Source organism: Trachypithecus francoisi, unplaced genomic scaffold (assembly GCF_009764315.1).
Source record: "Trachypithecus francoisi isolate TF-2019V2 unplaced genomic scaffold, Tfra_2.0 Lachesis_group20, whole genome shotgun sequence".
NCBI classification, from domain to species: Eukaryota; Metazoa; Chordata; class Mammalia; order Primates; family Cercopithecidae; genus Trachypithecus; species Trachypithecus francoisi.
The window spans coordinates 45,306,910-45,332,645 of NW_022681466.1; the positions used below are offsets into that span (position 1 = coordinate 45,306,910).

The 25,736-nt window shown below is 51.4% G+C and overlaps 2 protein-coding genes across 9 annotated transcripts in view; one reads left to right on the forward strand and one right to left on the reverse strand.

The window, feature by feature from the left end:
• Positions 1-25,736, forward strand: part of CDC27 (cell division cycle 27) — a 506,999-nt gene that overhangs the window by 243,991 nt on the left and 237,272 nt on the right. The window lies entirely within an intron of this gene.
• Positions 1-25,736, reverse strand: part of WNT3 (Wnt family member 3) — a 53,868-nt gene that overhangs the window by 27,584 nt on the left and 548 nt on the right. The gene's annotated exons all lie outside the window — the stretch shown is intronic.

Consider the following 25,736-nt stretch of genomic DNA (forward strand, 5'->3'; position numbering starts at 1 on the left):
GCTCACACTTGCAAATCCAGCATTTTGAGAGGCTGAGGCAGGAGGATCATTTGAGCTCAGGTGTTCAAGACCAGCCTAGACAAGACAGAGCAAGACCTTGTTTCTATTAAAATTAACAAAACAAAAATTAGCTGGGCATGGTGGTGCCCACCTGTAGTCCCAGTTACTTGAGAGGCTGAGTTGGGAGGATTGCTTGAGCCCAGGAGGTCGAGGCTGCAGGGAGCCAAGATCAAGCCATTTTACTCCAGCCTGGGCAACAGAGCGAGACCCTGTCTAAAATAAAAATAAACATAAAAATAAAAATAAATGAGGGGAGACATTTACCAGGACAGGATTTGTAGGGAGCATGTTCACGGAGGGCTAAGGAGGAAGGGAAGGAAGCACTCAGGTCCTGCTCTGCTGCTCTGGTTACTGTCGGGGTTAACAACCCCGCAAATTGAAATGCTGGGCTCCCGCCTATCATTCTTTTTACTTTTGAATGTTGGTGCGGATATTCCTCGCTGACGGTCCATTTCTTGGGCCAGACAAGGCTGGACCCACGCCCAAGGTATTGCAGGAGGAGAGGAGACCCCTGATCTAAGGGCTGGAGGCATTTGTATGTGAGACAGGACAGAATTTCTGGGGACCAGAGAATTCAAGGTGGCAGAGGGTTAATGAGACCTCTCCCAAGACAACACCCCTAGCAGATGTTGACAATGTGGGCAAGAGTTCCCGAGCGAGAGGCCAGGGTAGATGACACACATTCCCAGCACCTTCCAATCTGCAAAGCATTTCCCCACACAGCTTCGCTACAAATCCTCTCAACAGCCCTGAGAGTAGAGATGCCGGCTCTGCTTTACCAATGACAGACTGCCATCAGCATCCCATGCTATCGCTACTTTGCCGCTCTGTCCAGACCCCACCCTCTGGAAATAACCAGTTTATTCCAGCAGAGTGCATTTATGCGGCACCTGCTGTGTGTTCTTCACTGAACTAGGCACGACAGGGAGATAACCAAGGCAGTGTCACGCAGTGAAATCTAACAGGCAGGCCATGTTCGTAGGGAACAGCAGGAGGTTACCAAGGGGACAGCCAGCTTATAAACTCTCTGGTGGGAGGGGCGTGGGGGAGAGCAAGTGAAGGAGGACATAGAACAGGAGTGGGGGTGGATAAACCACAAGACCTCAGGGAACTGTGCCCTGAGAGAAAAGGAAGAAGATGGGCATTTCTGGGACACTGATGTCACATAAAACTCCAAAACCCAAGGGACCAAAAAGGAAGGAGGCCAGGGCCTAAGGTCCTGCTGATGAGCTTCGATCTTACCAGCGGTGAAGAGGGGTCACCATCTGTGGGGCTGAAAGAAGCCCAGTCCCTGTGTGCAGGCTGGATCCCCCGACAGGACCTGTCAGAGCTGGAAGGAGCCTTGGGGGTCTTCTGACCCAGCCTGCATATTGTACAGGGCTCAGAACTAAGGCCATCTCACTGGGCTAAGGAGCCAAAGAATGTAGCGAGCTCTGAGAAGGGCTCTTCAAGGCTCAGGCTCTCCTTTGTTTGCAGAACACACTGTACCACCGTGGAGAGGATAAAAATCTAAAATTCAGCACCTTAACCCATCCTCACACCAAACTTTCAACAGTCCTATTAGTCTGTAGATGCCTGGGAATTCCTCCTTTTCCCAGGTCAGGAAGATCTCAGCCTCCTTCTACCAGCTTCCCAGGACTTTTTTCTTTTCTTTTTCTTTCTTTCCTTTTCTTTTTTTCCCCCCTTTTTTGACAGATTCTTGCTCTGTCGCCCAGGCTGGAGTGCAGAGGTGCGATCTCAGCTCACTGCAACCTCCACCTCCCAGGTTCAAGTGATTCTTCTGCCTCAGCCTCCCAAGTAGCTGGAATTATAAGCACCCACAACCATGCCTGGCTAATTTTTGTATTTTTAGTAGAGACAGGGTTTCACCCTGTTGGCCAGGCTGGTCTTGAACTCCTGACCTCAGGTGACCGCCTGCCTCAGCCTCCCAAAGTGCTGGGATTACAGGTGTGAGCCACCATGCCAGGTCATTCCCAGGACATTTCTGAGACACCTGGTGGGAATTCTTCCCTGCTTACCTCACCTGTGTCCCTCTGAGCCACCATTTTGGCCCTCATTTCCTGCCCTCGGGGGCTGGAGCTGTTCCCTGCCAGGAATGAAGCTCCAGCCTTGTCTGTTCCCCCATAAACACCCTCTGGAATGTGTATTCAAAACCTCCTACCCCACACCAGCGCGTTTGGCCCCTCTGCTCATGCCCGATGTCTCACTTCCCTGGTGTGGCCAGAACTGGGGATGGTGCAAGAATAAAGCCCTGAGCAGTGTGGAAAGCAGACAGCTGACTCTGTGACTTCTGGGGCTCCCCTCCGAGGTGGGGAAGAACAGAAGAGCTGGCCTCTGAGGTCTGAGAAGACCTGCTGGCACGTGGGCAAAGGGATGAGAGCAAATTCTTCTCCCGTGACCCTCAGTCCCTGATGCCCTGTCTAACCCTCTCAGATCTGAAGCTATGAGCCCTCAGGAACATGTGGCTACTTCTAACCCAGCTCACTTGCCTGGTTGAAAGCAGCCGCGGGTGTCCAGCCTGCAAACATTTCCCGGTACACAGGGCCCTGTGCAAGGGGCAGTGGGTGACGACACCAAGCCCAGTTCCAGGAGTGCCCTGCTGTTCTGCAGCACTGTTGACTCACAAGCAATTCTGTGGCTGTGCAGCCTCAAAGCCAGCCCCACCTGGGGATCTTTGTCTTCCTGGGTCTATCATGAAGGTGCTGGTAACCCCCAGGCCTCTCAGATAACTCCTTCTCCTTCACTTGTGCACTCTTGCTCTCTGTCTCTGTCTCTCTCTCACACACACACACATGCACACACACACACACACGTGCGCATACATGTTAAATCCAACCCTGCAGTCCCATGGATTTCCATTTTGTTGAGATGAATAGAGGATTAAAAAAAAAACTGATCAGGTTGTTGGCAGGGTAATTATCAGTAAAAAGAAACAGAGAAGCTGCCCCATCCGCAGGTGGTAGGTGGCAGGTGGTAGGTGGCACCCTCCATGCCCACAGGCCAGGGCTTTGTGATCTGGCTGACCTGAATCCTCATCATATTGCTACCACCCATTACCATGTCTCCTTAGGAGGACTAACAACTTCCTAATGAGGAAAATTCACCCACTTCAAAGAGGCTGTGGGGAGGAATAATGGAAATGATGTAGCTAAAGCGCTTATCACAGTCCCTGGCATGTAGTAGGTGCACAATAAATAGTGGTTGCCATTGTCATAGTGTTAATAAAGACCAGTGACATCCTCTGTGCCAGGCACTGTTTGTGTGCTTGCCGCATATTAACTCCATAATAATTCCTTTAGGAAGGTATGTTATCATCACGCCTATCGGTGGGGAAACTGAGGCAGAGATTGGCCCACATTACCCAGCTAATTAGGGGCACATCTGGTCTGGCTCCAGAGGCTGAAGACTTAACCACAATGTTCGCCTGCCCCTCTCAGAAGGAATTGGATGAGAGATCCCATCTGTATGTCCCACTCGGAGCACACAGAGAGGCAAGTGCAACTTGGTTCCTGCCCCGCAGGGGCTCCCAGCCTCAATGGGTGACAGATCCTAAAAAATGCAACTACAGGGGGCCTAAGACGGGAGAGTGATTCACGGCCAGACAGCCCGGGTGTCCCCTGGTACAAGATGAGCGGTGCCTGATCAGTCCCTGGTTCCTGACTGCTGCATAGGAGAGGGGGCTCAGCTGGATGGCTGACTGAGTAGCTGACTGCTTCATTCATTCATTCCTGAGTGCATTGGTTCATTCCTTCAACTCAAGCCCCTCCAGAAAGGATAGTCTGGACTGAACGGGTTCACACAGGATGATTACAACAGAAGTCAGAGGACTCTCAGCTTGGTTACCGAGGAAAGTAAGACCACAAAACCAAACTGACTGAAATAGGCAGAAGACTCTTCTCGATCCCATCTTCCAAGTGGGTAATGGTTGTTACTTGTTGGGGGAAAAGGGCTCCGAGGTTAAATACTTTTGGAAAACAAGTTAAACAAACAAAAATGGGTCACACTGGCAGGGCCTGTCAGTGCCGCGACTATGCTAATGAGCTGCTAATATTCAAATGAGCACAGTAAACACCAAGAGGCTCCAAGTTGCCTGTGGCGATTCCTAAGTTTATGACTCCAGAAGCTTTTCTCAACAGGATTATGTGGGGCTGATGTTATAAGAAACATACTATGTGATGTCCTGCTCTGGCCCAAAAGCTGTTTGGAAAAGCTGTTCCAAAAAGCTGGGAGAGGCCAGGCGCGGTGGCTCACGCCTGTAATCCCAGCACTTTGGGACGCTGAGACGAGCAGATCACGCGGTCAGGAGATCAAGACCATCCTGGCTAACACGGTGAAACCCTGTCTCTACTAAAAAAAATACAAAAAACTAGCCAGGCGAGGTGGCGGGCGCCTGTAGTCCCAGCTACTCGGGAGGCTGAGGCAGGAGAATGGCGTAAATCCAGGAGGCGGAGCTTGCAGTGAGCTGAGATCTGGCCACTGCACTCCAGCCTGGGCCACAGAGCGAGACTCCGTCTCAAAACAAACAAACAAAAAGCTGGGAGAGAGTGGAAGTGAGGCTGGGAGGACTCCCAGGAAGATGGCAGCTCCAGGCTGGGTTTCGAAAAATCCTGGGAAGTTCAGGGCCAGGTGGAGGAGGGAAAGGAAAGAGTTTTCCAGTAGGGAACAGGGTCCTGAGAGAAAGATGGTAAAGGCCCAAGGCGGTGGAGTCCTCAGGAGTGGGCTTGCCCCAGGTGGGAAGGAGGGCCTTGGGCTATGGGAAAAGCAATCGCAAAGGTGAGAGCACAGATGGGCACAAGCTCTTTGGAAAACAGTTTGGCATCATCTTGTAAAGCCGAACATTCACACATCCTGCAACCTAAAGTTCCACGCCTAGGCAGGTACCTCCATGAACACCTTTCCCTGCTGTGCACAGCGAGATGCACATCCATGGCCAGGAGACAAAATAGATAAACTGTATATTCTAATGATGGACCATTATGCCGCTGTGAGCATGTGAGAACTACAGCAAGATCCAGGAACAGTCTGAAACTTAGAAACACAATGCAGAGAGAGAAGAGCTCAACATAGAGGACCACAAACAGTATAATACCATTTTTATAATGCTAAAAATATGCAAAATAAAACATTTCATTTAGGTATTATTACCTGGGAAAACCAGTTTTTTTGCTTGTTTTTTTTGTTATTGTTTTTTTGAGATGGGGTCTTGCTCTGTCACCCAGGCTGGAGTGCAGTGGCGTGATCCTGGCTCTCTGCAACCTCTGCCTCCTGGATTCAAGCGATTCTCCTGCCTCAGCCTCTCAAGTAGCTGGGACCACAGGCATGCGCCACCACGCCCAGCTAATTTTTGTATTTTTAGTAGAGACAGGGTTTCACCATGTTGGCCAGGTCTCAAACTCCTGACCTCAGGTGATCCTCCTGCCTCGGCCTCCCAGAGTGCTGGGATCACAGGCATAAGCCACCATGCCCAGCCAAAAACCAGTATTTTTAAGTAATGGAATAAATATGTAAAATTCAGGATGTGGTCACTTCTGGAGGGAGACGGGAAAGGGCTGAGGAGGACCTACAGATAGACACAATGGCCTAGTCATGGTCTGGTCCTTCAGGGATATGGTGAGGCTCAAGTTTTCATTCTGTTACCATATCTAATATATATGATTGCTCTCTTGTATATGTCAAGTATTATGTAATAAAAATATTTTTTATCAGCTTGCAGGAGAACAGCTGGTATCTGCTTAGGCTTGTGCCAGCCGCACCATTGGCACATCAGCCGTTCTTCCCATGAATTCCTTCTCAGAGTTTAGCAGCCCTCTCTCGCCTAAAGGTTGGATGCACAGAGTGACTGCCAACCCTGGATCAGCCTGCCTCCCACCCAGGCCTCCAACACTTCCAGCCACATTTACTCACTGTGCTTATCAGGGCTTACACAGTCAGTGCCTCAACCATTAACTAGGGTGATATTAAACCTACACAGACCACTCCTTGGAACCCCCATAAAAACCTCTGATAGGCCAGGCGCAGTGGCTCATGCCTGTAATCCCAGCACTTTGGGAGGCCGAGGCGGGTGGATCACAAGGTCAGGAGATCGAGACCATCCTGGCTAACATGGTGAAACCCCGTCTCTACTAAAAATACAAAAAATTAGCCAGGCATGGTGGTGCGCGCCTGCAGTCCCAGCTACTTAGGAGGCTGAGACAGGAGAATCGCTTGAACCCAGGAGGCGGAGGTTGCAGTGAGTCAAGATTACACCACTGCACTCCAGCCTGGCAACAGAGCGAGACTCCAAAAAAAAAAAAAAAAAAGTCCCTGATAACTAACCACATTTAATTCATTCACCCTTCCCCTTCCTGAGAACTGGAGGCCTTTGTGAGTATTCTGGCCGAACAGGACACCAGAACACAAGGTCATGCCAGAGTCTGCGTTGCCTTTTGTCCACCAAATCACAGACTTCTGCCACATGCCTCCCCACCTGCTTCTTTCTTCAGATAGGCTTACTGGTTGGGACAAACCAGTGTAAAGTGTGTGGGATTCCCTGAAGCCAGCCTTTTCTGTTTTGGAAGGAATTCAGATCTTTCTGCTCTAAAGAAGTCTGGCCTGGGATAGAATATTTTTATAACCCTGCTACATTAGATGACCTGTAGAACATCCTTAATTGCTCACCTTCATCTCAGTTTCTATTATTTCTACTTTATTATTTCTACTTTTTTTTTTTTTTTGAGATGGAGTCTTGCTCTGCTGCCCAGGCTGTAGTGCAGTGGCGTGATCTTGGCTAACTGCAACCTCCGCCTCCCAGGTTCAAGCAATTCTCCCATCTCAGCCTCCTGAGTAGCTGGGATTACAGGTGCCCGCCACCATGCCTGGCTAATTTTTGTATTTTTAGTAGAGACAGCGTTTCACTATGTTGGTCAGGCTGGTCTTAAACTCCTGACCTCAAATTATCTGTCTGCCTTGGCCTCCCAAAATGTAGGGATTACAGGCATGAACCACTGCGCCTGGCCAGTTTCTGTCTATTATTTCATTTCAACCTCACAACTACCTTGAGATCATATTTTTTATCCCCATTGTACAGAGGAAGACACCGACACTCAGATTTTTAAAAAACCACCCAAAGCAAAGTTCTAGAGCTATGAAGTGGACATCTGGGATTTACACAACAGGTGCTTCTGTCACATAGCCTACCCTCTTTCTGGAGTGCTATGTTGCCTCCCCTCAGCAAGGGTAGATGCCCACAGCTGGACTTCCTGGGAGATCACAGAGCGAGGGGAGTGCTCTCCCAGAGAGTGGGGACCAGCTGAGCCTGGACTACAACCTGCTTGGGAAGGAGTCTGATTCCTGGGCCAAGTGCTAACAGAATTCTTATTTATTTATTTATTGGAGATGGAGTCTCACTCTGTCGCCTAGGCTGGAGTGCAGTGGCACGATCTCGGCTCACTGCAACCTCTGCCTCCCAGGTTCAAGTGATTCTCCTGCCTTAGCCTCCCGAGTAGCTGGGATTACAGGTGCCCGCCACCACACCCAGCTCATTTTGTATTTTTAGTAGAGATGGGATTTTGCTGTGTTGGCCAGGCTGGTCTCAAACTCCTGACCTCAGGTGATTTTTTTGTACTTTTAGTAGAGACGGGGTTTCACCATGTTGGTCAGGCTGATCTCGAACTCCTGACCTCAGGTGATCCACCTGCCTCGGCCTCCCAAAGTGCTGCGATTACAGGTGTGAGCCACCACGCCCAGCCAAGATTAGAGGGTTGGACTTTCAACCCCAACCCCAACCCCATCCTTCGGGAAGGGGAGAGGGGACCTCAGGTGATCCGCCCACCTCGGCCTCCCAAAGTGCTGGGATTACAAGTGTGAGCCACCGTGTCTGGTCTAATAACAGAATTCCTAACCGTGCTCCTGCAACAATCAGGATGATGTGTGAGGCTCGCTAGTGATGCAGAGGCCTACAGAGCAGAATCCCTGCCCTCAGGGGCTGACTCTTGCACTGGGAAGACAAGACAGATGCACATGAAGAGGTATCTGAGAATACAGGAAAATACACAACAAGTAGCAGCTGGTCTTCCTGGCAGAGCATCACAGAGGCAATGAGAATCTAGCTGGAGCAGGGAGACAAGAGTCTGGGACTAGCAGGGCTCTCAACAGTGTCCTTTCATCCCACAACCTGTCTTTGAGGATCCGCTGTGTGCCCTGTGCTATGTTTGGTGGTGTGGGTTGAAAGATGATGGAGACCTGGTCCTGCCCACAGGTGACTTACAGTCTAGTCCATGAAATAGATGTGCTCAGAAGGGGCTTTGCTGGGGCCGCGGTGCTGAGGGAAGGCTGCACAGAGGAAGTGATGCCTGAACTATGATTTCAAGACTGAACAGGGGTTTGTAGTCATCCCAAGAGAAGGCAGGCGGTAGCGCAGAGGCACGGAGAAGTGAGATGCTCAGAAGAACAACGTAGACCGTAACACGAAATTAATGTCAGAAAAATGTGTGGCTAACTCACTGAGTACACACCTGACCCTGTGCTAGTCTCACATGTGTTATATCCTTTCATCCTCACAATAGCCCTCATTATCCCCATTTTACAGAGAGAAAACCGAGGCTCGGAGAGGTTAAGTCCACCCAGATAAAAAGGCAGAACCATCTAGAGTCCAGGACTGCTGTACCCAGGCCCATGTGCTTACCCATGTTGGGGCTGGGAGAGGAGCGGGTGTAGGGCGGCAGGGGCCAGGCTGAGGAGTGTACAACAACACAGTCATATCTGCTGCTGCTGCACTCCTAATTAGACTGTTTAAAAATGACCAAAGTGGCCGGGCACAGTGGCTCATGCCTATAATCCCAGCACTTTGGGAGGCTGAGGTAGGCACATCACCTGAGGTCAGGAGCTGGAGACCAGCCTGGCCAACATGGGAAAGCCCGTCTCTACTAAAAATACAAAAATTAGTCGGGCATGGTGGCGGGCGCCTGTAATTCCAGCTACTTGGGAGGCTGAGGCAGGAGAATCACTTGAACCTGGGAGGCGGAGGCTGCAGTGAGCCATGATTGTGCCATTGCACTGCAGTCTGGGCAACAGAGTGAGACTCCATCTTGAAAAACAAATTAAATTAAATTAAATTAAGACTGACTAAACTGATCAGAAAAGAAGATCCTTTGAGGCTGAGAAAGGTTAAAACATGGTCCAAGTTTAACAAAAAGGGACTTGGAGGTAAGTGACCACAGCTATGAGGGAGGGCAGTGCCAGTGTGGGTCTGCCGAGGGAGGCATGGAGATGATGCAGCCACACTAGAGGAGGCAAGCCTTCTTCCCGATGCTGTGCCAGTTCGACCCTGGTGGAACCATTTCCCCGCCAAGCCCTGGGGACTCACTGCAGCATTGATCCTGCCTGGAGTGAGACCACTCAATGAAGCCTCATCCACCATGTGCCAAGTATTGAAAGTTTCATGCCAGGTTTACAAACTGTTAAAGGTAAGATATTCTATCCAGCTCATTAAGCTGTACACTGACAAGTTGTGTGCTCGCCTGTACGCATGTTTGTGATATTGCAAAATATATATTTGGTCTTCGACCTAGTTTCCCAGCGTACAACTCCTAAAATCCTTAGAATCTCCAAAGTGATGTCTTTTTGTATGCTAATGAGCTGACGGAGAGCTGGCAGCCCCTAGGGAGCTTCAGGATGGGGGCTGGTTACACCAAAATACCCAGGCAGGATTAAAGGGTTGGACTTTCTTTTCTTTTCTTTCTTTCTTTCTTTTTTTTTTTAACGGAGTTTGACTCTGTCTCCCTGGCTGGAGTGTAGTGTTGTGATCTCAGCTCACTGCAACTTCCGCCTCCTGGATTCAAGTGATTCTGCTGCCTCAGCCTCCCCAGTAACTGGGATTACAGGTGCCTGCCACCACGCCCAGCTAATTTTTTTGTATTTTTAGTAGAGATGGGGTTTCACCATGTTGGTCAGGCTGATCTCGAACTCCTGACCTCAGGTGATCCACCTGCCTCGGCCTCCCAAAGTGCTGCGATTACAGGTGTGAGCCACCACGCCCAGCCAAGATTAGAGGGTTGGACTTTCAACCCCAACCCCAACCCCATCCTTCGGGAAGGGGAGAGGGGCTGAAGGTTAAGTTGATCCCTAGTGGCCAATAGTTTAATCAATAAAACCTATGGAATGAAGCCCCCACACAAACCCAAAAGGACAGGGTTCAAGTGCTTCCGGATAGTTGAACACGTGGAGGTTCCTGGAAGGTGGTGTGCCTGGGGAAGGCATGGAAGCTCAGTACAGCTTCTCCCATACCTCGCCCTATGCACCTCTTCATCTGTATCCTTTGTAATATCCTTTATAACAAACCAGTAAACGTGTGTTCCTGTGTTCTGCGAGCCACTCTAGCAAATTAATGGAACCCAAGGAGGGAGTCATGGGAACTCTGATTTATAGCAGGTCAGTCAGGAGCACATGTAAAGCAGCCTGGGGCGTGGGATTGACACTGGAAGTGGGGGGCTGTCCTGGGGACTAAGACCTCAACCTATGGGATGAGATACTATGTCCAGGTGGAGAGCGTCAGAATTGAATTGGATTGGAGGACGCTGACTGACGTCGGCCACAGAATTGATGGCTTACTTGGTGTGTGCACGCATTTGGTCACAGAAGTCTTCTGTACTGATTATTGCAGGGTGAAAGCAGAGGAAAGACAGTTTTCATCTTTTCCTATACTTTCATTAAAAAGTTAATCATTCAGCCAGGCACAGTGGCTCACACCTGTAATCCCAGCACTTTGGGAGGCCCAGGCAGGTGGATCACCTGAGCTCAGGAGTTTGAGACCAGCCTTGCCAACATGGCAAAACCTTGTCTCTACTAAAATTACAAAACTTAGCCAGGTGTGGCGGCACACGCCTGTGATTCCAGCTACTCAGGAGGCTGAGGCAGGATAATTGCTTGAACCTGGGAGGCGAGGTTATCGTGAGCCGAGATCAGGTCACTGCAATCCAGCCTGGGCAACAGTGGAAGACTATGTTTAAAAAAAAAAAAAAAAAAAAAAAAAAAGTTAAACAATCATTCTATCCTCCTATCTTGGCAAAAACCGTATTTGCCACCTAGAGGACTAGATTGTCCCATAAAGTTCACACTAGACAGTGGTGACCTGGGAGATCCAGCCCCAAGCCTGCAGCCTGCCCATCCCTTCTGCATCCCACACTGGACGCCCCAGCCACACCCTCAAACTCCAGCCACAGTCCTTGCAAATAAATCTCCCTGGACCAGCCCTTCGCCACCAGTAGTGCAGCCTGCCCTGGCAGGATGAGCCCCAGGCAGAGGCCTGCAGGGCCGGGAAGCAGGCTCACAGCTGTCTGGGCCAGAAATCCCAGGAGCCTAAATTCTCATGATGCGGCTGAAGAGGGTGGGCACGGGCTGTAGGTGGGCGTTTCTCCCTGAGGACCCAGCATGCCTTCTCCTTTCAGGTAAAGTGTGTTTTCCCTTATGTCCTGGCTGTGAGGAAACTCAGGGGAAGCTCCATCCTTAAAGCTCCATCCTTGCACCCGCATTGACCTTGACTTGCATATTTGTCTTCTCCTTGACCTTGATCCTACTCTTCTGTTTTTGTTATTTATTTTTATTTTTTGAGATGGAGTCTCACTCTGTTGCCCAGGCTGGAGTGCAGTGGTGTGATCTCGGCTCACTGCAATTTCCACCTCCTGAGTTCAAGCAATTCTCCTGCCTCAGCCTCCTGAGTAGCTGGGATTATAGGCATGCATCACTATGCCAGGCTAATTTTTGTATTTTTAGTAGAAACGGGGTTTCACCATGTTGGCCAGGCTGATCTTGAACTCCTGACCTCAAGTGATCTGCCAGCCTCGGCCTCCCAAAGTGCTGGGATTACAGGCGCAAGGCACCGCAACTAGCCTGTTTTTATTTTGTTATTTAATTTGATGTGTTTTCCGTCATAAGCCTCTTGAGGGCAGGCATGCTGGATTCCAGACTCCCTGCCCTATGGGGAAGGGAAACGCTGTAAGACGCCAGAGGGAAGCCTCTAAATCAGAGAACTGGGGGCAGGCCTCCTCTTTCCCTGATTTAAAGGCAATCATGTGGCTATAGGACTTGCAGGAAGTTGTAGAAAAGCAGGTGAGAGATCAGAAGAGGGAGAACAAGTAGTTAAAGGTGAGTAGAGGATGGGTTAACTGGAAGAAATTGTTCTAGAGAAGGAATGAGAGGTGAAGCCAGCTGGACTTCCTGGGTCAACTGGGAACTTGGAGAACTTTTCTTACAAGAGGTTTGCAAAATGCACCAATCAGTGCTCTGTAAGAACGCACGAATCAGTGCTCTGTGGCTAGCTAGAGGTTTGTAAAATGGACCAATCAGCACTTTGTAAAATGGACCAATCAGCACTCTGTAAAATGGACCAATCAGCAGGACACGGGGGAGGGCGGACAAAAAGGGAATAAAAGCTGCACCCCACCCCGCCCCCCAGCAGCAGCAACCCCGCTTGTGTCTCCTTCCGTGCTGTGGAAGTTTTGTTCTTCGGCTCTTCACAATAACTCTTGCTGTTGCTCACCCTTGGGGTCCTTAAGAGCTGTAAGACTCACTGCGAGACCACGAACCCACCGGAAGGAACCAACTCCAGACAGGAAAATTCAGAGATGAGACAAATCCTGGTCCTCAAGTGCAAACTGGAACCATAACCCTGGAATCCCAGCACTTTGGGTGATTGAGGCAGGAGGATTGTTTGAGCCCAGGAGTTCAAGCAAAAGTAATGTAAGGAGATGCCATCTCTACAAAAAAAAAAAAAAAAAAAAAAAAAAAAAAAAAAAGGCCGGGCCCCGTGGCTCACGCCTGTAATCCCAGCACTTTGGGAGGTCGAGGTGGGCGGGTCACCTGAGGTCAGGAGTTCAGGACCAGCCTGGCCGACATGGTGAAACCCCATTTCTATTACAAATACAAAAATTAGCCAGGCGTGGTGGCAGGCGCCTATAATCCCAGCTACGTGGGAGGCTGAGGCAGGAGAATCGTTTGAACCTGGGAGGTAGAGGTTGCAGTGAGCCAAGATCTTGCCATTGCACTCCAGACTGGGCGATAAGAGTGAAAACTCTGTCTCAAAAATAAATAAAAATTAAAATTAAAAAAATTAGCCACATACAGTGCTTGCCTGTAGTCTTAGCGATTTGGCAAGCTAAGGCAGGAGGATCGCTTGACCCCAGGAGGTTGAGGCTACAATGGGCTGTGATTGTACCACTGTACTCCAGCCTGGGCAACAGAGCAAGATGCTGTCTCAAACCAAACCAAACTGAAACTTGACAATGAAATTCACCTCCCCAGGAAGAAAACCTGGGTCTGGATTAAGGAAAGACTGAAGCCAGATCTAAGGAGGAACTTCCTGGCTGTGGTGTGGTGTCACTGAAGGGCCTGGCTTTAGGCAGTTTGTCTCTTGTTCAGTGCTCTGGGGTTTACCAACCATGGAGCCCTGGGCAACAGAATGGTGCCTCAGGGCCTCAGTTTCTCATCTGTAGAATGGGGATAACTAGAGTCTCTGCCTCCTGGGGTTGTCGGGAGGATGAGCTAATGTGTGTGCTTTGTTTCCTCAATGTATGTGATACCTGGGACGTCATAAGCAAGGAATTACTAGCTGCCACTGGAGCCTGCCCACTTGCTTCTGAGCTCCTTACAGCTCCCGGTTGGGTCCCGTAAGTCTCAGTTTTCTTTTTTTTTTTTTTTTTTTTGAGACGGAGTTTCACTTTTATTGCCCAGGCTGGAGTGCAATGGCCAGATCTCAGCTCATCGCAACTTCTGCCTCTCGGTTGAAGCGATTCTCCTGTCTCAGCCTTTGCAGTAGCTGGGATTACAGGCACGTGCCATCACGTCCAGCTAATTTTGTATTTTTAGTAGAGATGGGGTTTCTCCATGTTGGCCAGGCTGGTCTCGAACTCCCGACCTCAGGTAATCCACCCGCCTTGACTTCCCAAAGTGCTGGGATTACAGGCATGAGCCATCGTGCCCAGCTGAGCCTCAGTTTTCTCACAGGTAACTTGGGGATGAAGAGGCTGCTTTCCTGAGGCTGCTTTAGCTTCCAGGACAGTGCAGAGGTCACAGACTCCATCCTTACTGGTAGCAGAGAAAGGCTCCGGAATCCCCTAGAGAAGCTTCAGTTAAGATGGAGGACCGCCCAGCCTGAGGCTAGACATTCTCTCCCCTGAAGTCAGGGGCTAGGTGGGGTGATGTGCAGATGTGCTGCCCAAGGGCAGAAGCGGAGGGGAGGGGAGAGCCAGTCTGAGTTGTGAGGACACTCGCTGGATGAATGGGGAGATCCCTAGCCAGTCACTCCCCTCTGCTTCTCCTTGGGGTTCCATCTGCAGAGTGGGGCTTGGCCCTCATGAAGGCTGCTGGGGACAGGAGCAGCTCCGTTGGAGAGAGGGTGGGTGCCACCTGGGCACTCTGTCACCTGTGGAAAGGTGGCAATAGCACTGTGGGCTTTCAAGGCAAGGGAGGGTGGGAGGAACCAGACGTGAAGGGAGCCAGGGGAAGGGGTGGACACAGTCACTGGCCAGGAACAAGAGACAGTCCCTAGAGGAAGATTAGGAATCAACCTTAGCTTTAGAATGGAGAAGATCATGAAGGAAAGAAAAGAGGCGACTTCTCTGAAGACAAGATTTTTGTAGACTTGGGGAAAAGCTGACAGTAAAGAAACAGCAAGAAGGCTGGGCATGGTGGCTTACGCCTGTCATCCTAGCACTTTGGGAGGCCGAGGCAGGTGGATCACTTGAGGTCAGGAGTTTGATACCATCCTGACCAACATGGTGAAACCCTATCTCTACTGAAAATACAAAATTAGCTGGGCGTGGTGGCACGTGCCTGTAATCCCAGGTACTTGGGAGGCTGAGGCAGAATTGCTTGAACCCAGGAGATGGAGTTTGCAGTAAGTCAAGGTCACACTACTGCACTCCAGCCTGGGCAACAAGAGCAAAACTCTGTCTCTAAATAAATAAGTAAATAGAAAAAAAAAGAAACAGAAGTGGACTGGAATTCTCACAACTCAAAACTATCCAGTCAGGACCAACGCCCTCCCAGAGCAATGTTATTTTGCTTTTTAATTCACATGTGCCTTGCTTCCTTCCAGAAAGGATTTGAAGAGGTAGAAGCAAATGTGTATCCTAAAGACAAGTCTTTATTGAGGATCCACTATGCCCAGGCCAGGTACAAAGACTCCAACATGCCTGCCCTCAAGAGGCTGATGACGGAAAACACATCAGATTCAATAACAAAATGAAAACAGAAGAGCAGGGTCAGGGTCAAGGTCCACACGGGTGCAAGGATGCGGCTTCAGGTGGACCTCTACGTTTTCTCACATCCAGGACATAAAGGGAAGCGTGCTTTATCAGAAAGGAGAAAGCATGCTGGCTCCTCGGGGAGAAATAAAGCTGAAGGTCGAATTGTAAAAGTGAAATGAACAATTGGCTGTGTCAGAGATACCAACACAAGAATTGGACTAGGGTAAGAAAGAAGATTCCGCCCGGCTGCTTTCTGGCACTTATATGATGGAGACCAGATGCAAAGCAGCAAAAAGGACTAAGTAGAAGGAAAGAGCTTAGTGCTGGAAGGAATCTGAGAGGTCATTTACGCTATCCTTTCGGTTTCGCAGATGAGGAAACTGAGGCCCTGGAGGCAGTGATTTGATCAAGGTCGCCTCTTACCCATCCCAGGGGCAACAAAATGCTCACATGGCCACTGCTGTCAGCAACTGTGCAGTCCCAGCTTAAGGACAGTCTGAAGACTTGTGGAAAGGTGGCCAGTGAGGAGGGCACATCCCCAAATAAGAGACTTCCCAGACGTTCACAAATAGTATCTATAAGCCCAAAGTATCAGCCTTTGAGTGGAAGGTCAAGTGTAAACTTGCCTCAAAACCATCCTTTGGGGAACAAGTAGAATATGAACAAGCAAATTTTTACACCAGTAACAAGTCCACAACTGAGCTTGAATGGTGGCAGAAGGAAAAAGGGCTTTAGGTCCACCAGGATGTGGGCTCAGGGCTTCCCACGCCATAGCCAGGCTGCACTATGGGACTCCCTATCGATAAACTGGCAAGAATTAGATTCAGATAGATCATGGTGTCTGTATGGGGACCAGCACATAGCACACAGTCAACAAACATATTAACCTGTTCCTGGAGAGAGAAACAACTTCCACCAATTGCAATCTTAAAATTAATGACTTAGACACTTAAGCGTAGTGTGAGCTGGTGAGCGTGGAGGGGGAAATAGTATACGAATAGGAAACGTTTGCAAATGGAACTGGGATTTAAAAACATAGAAAAAAGAAACCCAGGGGAATTGACACTGTGGAGAAAAGGCTCATCTCCGCTTCTGGGACAGCAGCCTGCTCTGGTCGAGGGGCCCATCCATCTTGGGAGACCCTCTAAGGACCCTTCATAGTTCAGGGCTACATGACCTAAGCCAAGTGGGGTCCAAGCTGAACAGCGCAGAGCGGACTGACCCCTGGTCAACAGGCCCTGGGTTGGGCTGCGTTTTAAAGTCAGAGAGAGGACGTGGAAGTATTTCAACGAACAAGCAAAAAGGTGAGTGCTCCAGGTGAAGAGGGATGTTGGGGGGAGGTTTGTGAAAGGTACAACTGCGCAGGTGGACAGAAGCGAAATCATAGGGAGCCTCAGTGCCAGATAGGAAGAGGGGAGCCATGGGAGGTTTTAGAGCAGGGGAGTGGCACCCTCAGCAATCCACCTTGTGAAGATGATTGGTGGGAGCTGGAGAGGAGGCGGGATGCCTGCTCACTCATGGCACAAGCCCCTATTTGCATTACTAATACGATTGGTTTTCCTTGCTGGCCCAGCTGGCTCTGGCAGATAAGTGGGACTCTGTGCCCAGGGGCAGGTTTCCCAGAAAGGTCTTCCAGACAGACCTGGGTGCTTGGGTCCTTTTGCTCCCATCCCCCTCCCCAACACACATGTACACACACTCAGTCCTCCCAGTTTTTCCAGCCTAGCTGGAGGGAAAGGCTTGTGTCTGTCTCCTAGTTTGCTAGGCCTTACCCAGGCCATTAGGATTCCCTGATGACTACAGGCCTCAGCAGAGCCCCTTCCAGCTGGCGGCCCTTTGCCCTTGCCCCCCTCACCTCCACCTACATCTTCCCATGTGTCCCTGGTTGGAAATCTCACTCTGGGTCTGGCCGGTGGTTTTTGCATTTTTTTGCATTAGGCCAGGAGGATAACCAAGCCCCATGCTCTGAGCTGTGAACCTGGACATGCCCCGTGACCAGTTGGCCTCAGACCTGAGGCCTCTATGCCCTCTCCCGGGGGCTCTCCATTGAGCATCAGGACCCCTACAGGAAGGAACTGAGGACTCCGCTGTCCAGCCCCGCTTCTTCCTCTGCTAGAAATAGCAACTCCTCAAGCTCAGAGGCTCAGGGTTCATTCTTTGCACTGTCTGAGCAGGGTCTAGCTCTTATTCCTCTTTTTTTTTTTTTTTTTTGAGACATGTCTTGTTGCCCAGGCTGGAGTGCAGTGGTGCAATCTCGGCTCACTGCAACCTCCGCCTCCCAGGTTCAATCAATTCTCCTGTCTCAGCCTCCCGAGTAGCTGGGATTACAGGCGCCCACCACCACGCCCAGCTAATTTTTTGTATTTTTAGTAGAGACGGGGGTTTCACCACGTTGGCCAGGCTAGTCTCGAACTCCTGACCTCAGGTGATCCACCCCCATCAGCCTCCTAAGGTGCTGGGATTATGGCCACCACACCCAGCCTTCTTATTCCTCTTTTCTAGGACTCACAATGATAGTTAACTTCTCTAGAAAGAACCTGACACTTCCCAAAGTGCTTTCACAAAGATTATTCCACCTGAAGTTCTTCATGGCCCTGCAGCAGGCAGGGCAGGTGGTTGTGTTATTATCATCATCCAATTTGCAGATGAGAAAACTGAAGGGGGGAGGAGACTCATCGACGGTATCACAGCTCTTTGTGTGTAGAGTTTAGGGCTCTGCACCCCCCACCCTTCCCTGAGATCAGCTTTCAGTGACTACCCTCTCCACCAGGCACAGATGGTTCAAATAGCTGGGCCACCTGAACGTGGAACACAGCCTGCAGGACTGCAATCTCAGAGCTAGAAGTCCTTGGCCAGCAGCTTACCCAACTCTCCTATTTATTGAGACTCAGAACAGTTAAGGGAGTTGCCTAATATCAAGATGGTGGCAGAGCCAGGTCTCAGGTGCCCTGACTCCCTGCCTGGAAGCTGACCACCTCCTCACACTGGCCCCTCTCACCCCAGAGCCCGCTCTGGCGTCTCCTTCATTCCCTAGATGTATGGGTGTGCCTGACATTTCTGGAATTCACTCCACACACATAATGAGGCCATTTTGAGAAGGCCCGCCTCAGGGGGAACCAGAGAGCTGTCTAGTGTCCCCATCCTGACCCCTGCCAACTCCTCCCGGCTGTACAAGCCAGGCTGCAAACAGATAAATCGACACTACCGGCTTCAGCAACCCTACCCCCTGCTCGCCCTACACCTTTCCAGCCTTAAGAACTAGCAGTGAGGGATTTGGGATTCACCGCTGCCATGCAGGGAACGAAGCGGCCTTAGGTGTCATCAGGCGGGTTGCTGCATGGGTCAGTATTAATATGGGAAATGCTGATGTCAGCTTAGCAGGTATGGAAACAGAACGGGGGCTCCTATCAATGGCGTGGAAGTGATTATAGCTGCACCCAGTGGCATTGGTGTGACTCTCTGAGATATTACTTTGACATGAGGGTATGGGGCCGTGCCTGCTGGCAGAACCGTTGTGCACCTGGGGTAGCCGCTCTGCTCACGAGAGATAGGCTGCCTAACGCTGAAGAGCCGGGTTGCAGCCTCTGAGCGCAGGACCTTCTCTCCAGCCCCCGTGGCCCACTGAGACCCGAGCGACAGAAAAGGAGCAAACGGGCAGGCAGGCCCTCCCAGGCAGCAGCAGGACAGGATGCCCAAAGGAGAGTGTGGAGTTGCCACCCAAAAGATTCTAGAAACTCTGGTCGGGTGCGGTGGCTCACACCTGTAATCCCAGCACTTTGGGAAGCCGAGGCAGGTGGATTACCTGAGGTCAGGAGTTCGAGACCAGTCTGGCCAACGTGCTGAAATCCCCGTCTCTACTAAAAAATACAAAAATTAGCCAGGCATTGTGGCGCACACCTGTAATCCCAGCTACTTGGGAGGCTGAGGCAGGAGAATCGCTTGAACTCGGGAGGCAGAGGTTGCAGTGAGCCAAGGTTGTGCCACTGCACTCCAGCCTGGGCAACAGAGCAAGACTCTGTCTCAAAAGAAACTCAAGAAACTCAACTCTGCCCAGGTGCCTTAGCTATTACCCTGCCCAGAAGCAGGGAGGAGACCCAGTGTTCCTTCCCAGAAGGCCCATTTTCTAGCACGTCACCATCCAGTCTCTCTTGGAGAAGTCCTGGGAGATGGGATCCGGCCTCCTCCCTCTTTTCCCACCTTCTCCACTCCCAGAAGCTATTCCTGCACTCCTGGCATAGCCTCTCATTGAGAGCAGGAATTCCCTCTCTGGCAGCAGGATAAAGAAGGACCCTGCTTGGAGCTGGGACAGCCAAAGGGACAGGGCCTGGACGGGAAGGAGGTAAAAGTCTGGCCCCTGCTGCCCCCGGCCCACATACCTCCACCCCCTTACCCCCGCCCCAAGAATGTAATTAAGCAGCAGCTTCTGCCAGGAGCCAAGCTTTCTGCCTTCCGACTATAAATCACCTTCTGAATCATCTCTCAGCTCCTAGAGAAGGAACTTCTGCTCAGGCTGCTCCAGGCGGCCCTGGTGCCACTCCCCCTAGGAAGCCTGCCTCCCCCACCCCTCCTGTGCCCAGTCCCCTGGCTCTAGGTCCTAGCAAGAGTCTGGCAGACTCTGGGGGTCGGGGAAGGATTAGGGGACACTCCAGTAACCTTCTCTACCCTGCCCTCCCCTTCCTGGGCAGGCAAAGAGCTGCAGTGGGGTTAGCCTGGCCCAGTGCCCTCAACTTAAGAATAAAGCTACAGCACTGTGGGGCAAACAGGCAAAAAGAAGAAAAGGGGAAAACAGAGCCAGGTGTGGCAAATCTGGGAGGGCTTCTTGGAAGAGGCAAGTTTGGCTTCAGGGCTTCAGTGAGCCAATAGCTTGCAGATAGGAGGTGAAAACAGCTAACATCGATATATTTCCTGTACGCAAGGTATCATTCTAAGAAGTATTCACTCAATCATTTTTGAAACCCTATGAAATAGAGGCAATCATTATACTCATTTTACAGATAAGGAAACTGAGGCTTGTAGAGGTTAACTTGCCCTAGGTTACCCAGGTAGTACATGAAAAAGCCAGATGTGAATGCAGACGGCCTGGCTCCAGAGAAGTGGGAGTGTTTGAGGCGAGGTTTGGAAGTGCAAGCAGGTTGGTTTGGCGGGAGTGGGGCAGCCAGCTCTTTGGGATTTAGGTCAGATGGAGTCACAAAAAGAAAGGGGTGGACTGTCTAATACAGGCCCGGAATGTGTGCAGTGGAGTGTCATGCTTCACAGCAATGAGCCCAGAACCTGTCATAGCCCTGTGACTCTGAGAGGCAGAAGGGACCCCTCCATATGGTTGAGGAAAATGAAGCCCAGAAGGAGGCAGGGACTTGAATGAAGCCCAGAGAAGGGAAGGGACTCATCCTAGGCCACAGGGTCCATTAGTATTAAACTTGGAATTCAGACCTAGGTCTCTCCAACACCCAACTCTAACCATTTTCCAGCATACAAGATAACATGGATGTACAGATGTAACTCAGGATGGCTCTAACCTTTGCAGGGGGTGTGGGTGGGGCTAGGCATTCCTCCTACCTGTGTTAGGAATGAGGGGTGGAGGATGTCTTGCCCTCCTTGGCAGCTGGAGAAGGTTTCTGTGGCTCACATCAAGGTGGGTGGAAAAGGTTCTGCTCAACTCCTGGCTCATGACGTTCTGAGACCAAAAAAGTCTTCCTTTTTCCCACTTCTTTTTCCCTTGAAGGGTCTGTTAGCTGCATCCTCCTGTGAGATAAGTCATCTTTCCTGTGCCATCCCCTGGCTTCTTGTCTCCTGCCCAGACCAAGGAGAGACTTCTTCCAAGTCTACATCTGCCCAAGTACCATTCATGTTTATTAGCATTAAGTTCTGTAGTGAACAGGATGAGAGATGCTTGCTGGGCTGAGTCCATTCTTTGGAGATTGCTAACCAGAGCCCTCTCTGCCTCAGTTTCTCCACCTTTGTCAGTGACTGAGCATGTACCCAGATGCCAGAGTGTGGGCTCTGGTAGGGCTTGGCTGGGTTTGCCACTGGTGAAGCTGCAGCAAGTACCTCCTAAAGAACTTGGCACCAAAGTCCAGCTCCTGCCTCTTTTGACCTCCTCGCCAAAGGTCTTCCCACCAGGCCAGGATTAATTGCAGGGCAGACATCACAGACCCAAGCCCTCAGGTTCCCTGGGGTGGAGGTGGGGGTGATACTCAGACTCCACCCATCACTCACCTCTTGGCCCCAGAGCTGTTGACAAAATGCTCTGAGAGTCTAGAACTTTCCTGAGAGCATCCCCTTCCCCCATGCCGTCCCCACACATATTAAAGCAGGTTCTTCTTTTTTTTTTTTTTTTTTGAGGCGGAGTCTCGCTCTGTCACCCAGGTTGGAGTGCAGTGGCCGGATCTCAGCTCACTGCAAGCTCCGCCTTCCGGTTTACGCCATTCTCCTGCCTCAGCCTCCCGAGTAGCTGGGACTACAGGCGCCAGCCACCTCGCCCGGCTAGCTTTTTGTATTTTTTAGTAGAGACGGGGTTTCACCGTGTTAGCCAGGATGATCTCGAACTCCAGACCTCGTGATCCGCCCGTCTCGGCCTCCCAAAGTGCTGGGATTACAGGCTTGAGCCACCGCGCCCGGCCTAAAGCAGGTTCTTCTAAGGACATAACTCAGCTCAGGCTCTTGGTATTATTATAACGTTTGACCTGTTTTTTTCTTTTTAAGCAAAATGTGATCCTATCAGAAGAATACCAACAGATCAGCCACCAATTTTGCTCCCTCTAGACTCCGAAGCCCCACCCATGATGGGGGCGGGGTGAGCAGGGGGGCTGTTAACTCACTTCCAAGAGACCTGGACTAATTTCCCCACCATATCCCCCCAGGGAAAGGTCTGCCCTGGAAGGGAGACCACCCGGTTAAAGCCTGGCCATCCGATCTGGTATCTGCCCATCTGTCTGTCTGTCTGTCTGTGGGATCAACAGCCTCCAGCTAGCTGAGCTACTCACCAGCCCCAGCCAGCCCAGCCCCAGTGAGCTGTAATTCCTGCCTGTTACAAGTGTTAACACCTGGCCTGGGGCCTTCCTCCCCCGCAGTCTCCAGGTGCCTCCCTGAGCCCAGCCCACTGACCCCCGCGGGGTTTGACTGAACATGTTCACAGGCCTCTGAAAGGCGGGTGGAGGTGGGAGTGGGTGGGAGAGGCAGCAGGACATGTGACAAATGGGGAAACTGAGGTAGGTCCTAGGCAGGTGCTCGAGTGGAACGATGGGTCCCAGGATGACTAGAACTCAGGTATCCTATTTCCCAGCTCACTGCCCTTGTCCTCTGCAAAACACTTTCACCCAAGCTGTGAGGCAGGGCAGTCCGGGGACCCCTGGGTGAAGTGTAAGGAAGCAGACCCAGATGGGTGGCCACTGGTCCTCAGTCACACAGCGGCAGGGTGAGCTCCTGATCTCCAGCAGGCCCCTCCATCTACGCATCCACTGCTGGAATGTAGCAGGTGCTGGGCTAGGCCCTAATAACATGGGTTCATCTCCCCACCCCACGCCTCCCCAAGAAGGAGAAGAAAGACAAGTTTCTCCAGCAGGAGCTAACTGGGACTGACAAGGGGAATTTGAGAAATCAATGCTGCTGTTTCCTGTCCCGCCTCTGTCACTACCTGGAGAACATCTCTTCCTCCCAAGGATGTCAGTCTGAGGCCCCTTAGAGCTGTCCCTTCTGGTCAACCTTCTCTCAGGACTGGGGTCTGAGCAGTGCGGGCTCAGGGTGTTGTGCTTGAGGGTCCGCATGGACGGAAATCCCAGCTACATGACTTCCCCTGTAAATCCTTCCTGGGGAATGAGTGAGCTGGGTGGTCCAAAGAGGGCAGGCTAAGATGGGCTTAGATGCTCAATGCTGGAATCTGACTGCTTGGCAGGGGCTAGGTTGGGGAGTGGGGGCACAAATGGGATCAGGAAGCAGAGGCTCATCTACCCTACAGCCCCAGCCCTAGCCCTGAGAAGGTGACTCACCCTCCACCCCAGCTCCAAGACTAAAGGAAAACAACCTCAGAGAGAAGGGCCAGTGACTCTAGCGCCTGGACAGACAGGACAAGCTGGTGTCAAGGAAGCCTCTGCCCCTGCCTCTCTAGCGTGCCATCCCTGGCCAGCTGTGCCCCTGAAGCCACCTTGTGAGACTTTTGCTTCCTGTTGGACGTTCCCTCCGGGCCCATGGCTGCCCACCACACACCCAAGCTCAGGTGTCATTCATACCCACAGGTAGATGTCTGCAAACATGTTCACAGCCACACAGCCCCGGGCCCAGCACCTGGGGACAGGATCACGGGCAGACTCAGACACAGCCCTCACACAGCTATGGGCTTGAGTATCGCTCCCCTCCTTACAAGCACAATCAGGTCATGGCCATGAGCACTGATATTCACGCACAAAGACATCTGTGGGGCTTTCCCCACACTGTCATGAAGGCATGCGCGCGGACGTATAGACACACACACACACACACTCACTCACATGCCCAGTCATGAACACAGTCAAGCCCAGCGTCACAAGCAGACACAGGCTCTGACCTTTACATGGGCAAAGATACTTCTAGACTTCTCTCTGTCTCTCACACACGTACATACACACATCACAGCATCAGTCACTTGCTAACACTTGTGTGCAGAGACACAGCACAACCTGTCATGGGCCATGGATTCCCCAACACACCCACACGATTTCACATCCACAGTAGCCCAGTTGCAGGCACAAACACTTTTGCACATAGAGACACACTAGTGTATAGAAAACACCTCTCGGGGTCATAGACCCAGAACACATACACACACACAACACACACACACACACACACACACACACACACATCTCTCTCCTCGGCTTAGACAAAGCAGCATTCCTGTCCCCCACCAAATTCCCAAACAAGCCATGTGTCTAGCATTATGTTAGGGCCAATATCTTGACCTTCCAGGTTTCCCCAGTGTTTCCTCCTATTGGGCAGCCCCTATCCAGATGGTCCCCAAGACACCATTTAACACCAGAATCTCCACCAACTGGAAGAGTGCCCTCTTCTAGCTCACAGCGCTGGAGAGCCTGGTCTCTCTTCCTCAGTCCCTGCCACCTATGGGCTGCCAAGCCTTTCCTTCCTACCCTCCCCCAACCCACCAGAGTCTCTGCGAAGGCAAGGCAAAAAACGGCATGGCCTTGGCCCGAGAATGGGAAGAGGGTCAGGAATGGCCGGGTGAGGCTAGACGGGTGTCGGCAGCAGTCTTTCCCTAGACTGGCCAAACCTCCTTCCTGAGGTCCCTGGCTGCCCTGGCCACTCCATAGGCTTCTTTATGTGCTGGAAGCCTCAGGTTAGCCCAGCCCCACGGAAAAGTGTGGGTTGGGCAGAAGAAAGACTTCCCCTTGGCTGGCTGTCCTGGGAGCAACTCCTAGTACCCTCTAAACAGAGACCCTTGGCCATGTCCCCACCCTCTCTCCCAGGGGCCCCAAACACCCAGACACAAATGCTACCACCCCCAAACAACTGGAAGACTCGGGGTGTGGCCCCCAACTCTCGCTGTCTCTGCTCCTCCTACCCTAGGCTCTGGGTTGGTGAAAGGCAGGGAGTCTGGGGACCTGCAGGCAGTACCGCACCATGGTGGCACTTCTCTCTGACTTTCGCCCCGGGGGCCACAGCCCATTTCTCACTCACAGATCCTAAATTCTTCCTCCTCACCTCCCACCCCCAGGCCGAGGCTCTCCTGCATCCAGGAGGGGAAGATTCTTTAATTAAAGTTTTCCGGAATGCAGGGGGCTGGAGACTGGGGAGAGGCGGGGTGTAATTTAGAGAACTGGTTTCAGTGTCTTCCCCTCTGGCCCCTGGGACCTGCGGAGGGTGGGAGAGCGGCGATGGGGCCTCTCGGAAAACAAGGGGACTCTTGGAGCTGGGGCTCCCAAAGGGATGTTTATTCCTCACCCCGGCCCCCCAGACATGCACAGCCCCCCAAGCACTGCGCCCGGCTTCCCAGCCTTATTTACTAAAATGTCTTTTGTATCTGCATTTCTCAGGGACGGAATTCTCCTTTTCCTCTCCCTTTCTCCTCGGTCCTCGGTTTTCCAAAAGGAACAAATGTGACATGGAGAATTGGATTTTTGGTCAAAGAATAACAAGCCTACCCCTCCCAGACAACCCATTTTCAAGGAACCCCCCTTTTGCCAGGGTGGCCAAGCAAGAAATGAATAAAATCCGAATTCAATGGCATCCCGGATCAGCAAATACCATATTCACTTCAGAGGCTCAAGATGAATCTAGAGCAGTGGGGAGAATCTGATGAAATACCCCCCACCCACTCCCCTGCCCCGGGAGGAGCCCTGAAGCCTTTGGGGTCTGAAATAGGAAGGCAAAGGGGGGTTATTGTGGGGGAATCTCTTGATGGAGGCGCCAGCAGAGGTGGGGTGGCAGTGAAGGAACAGGATGGTTTTGCCCATGAAGACCCCAAAA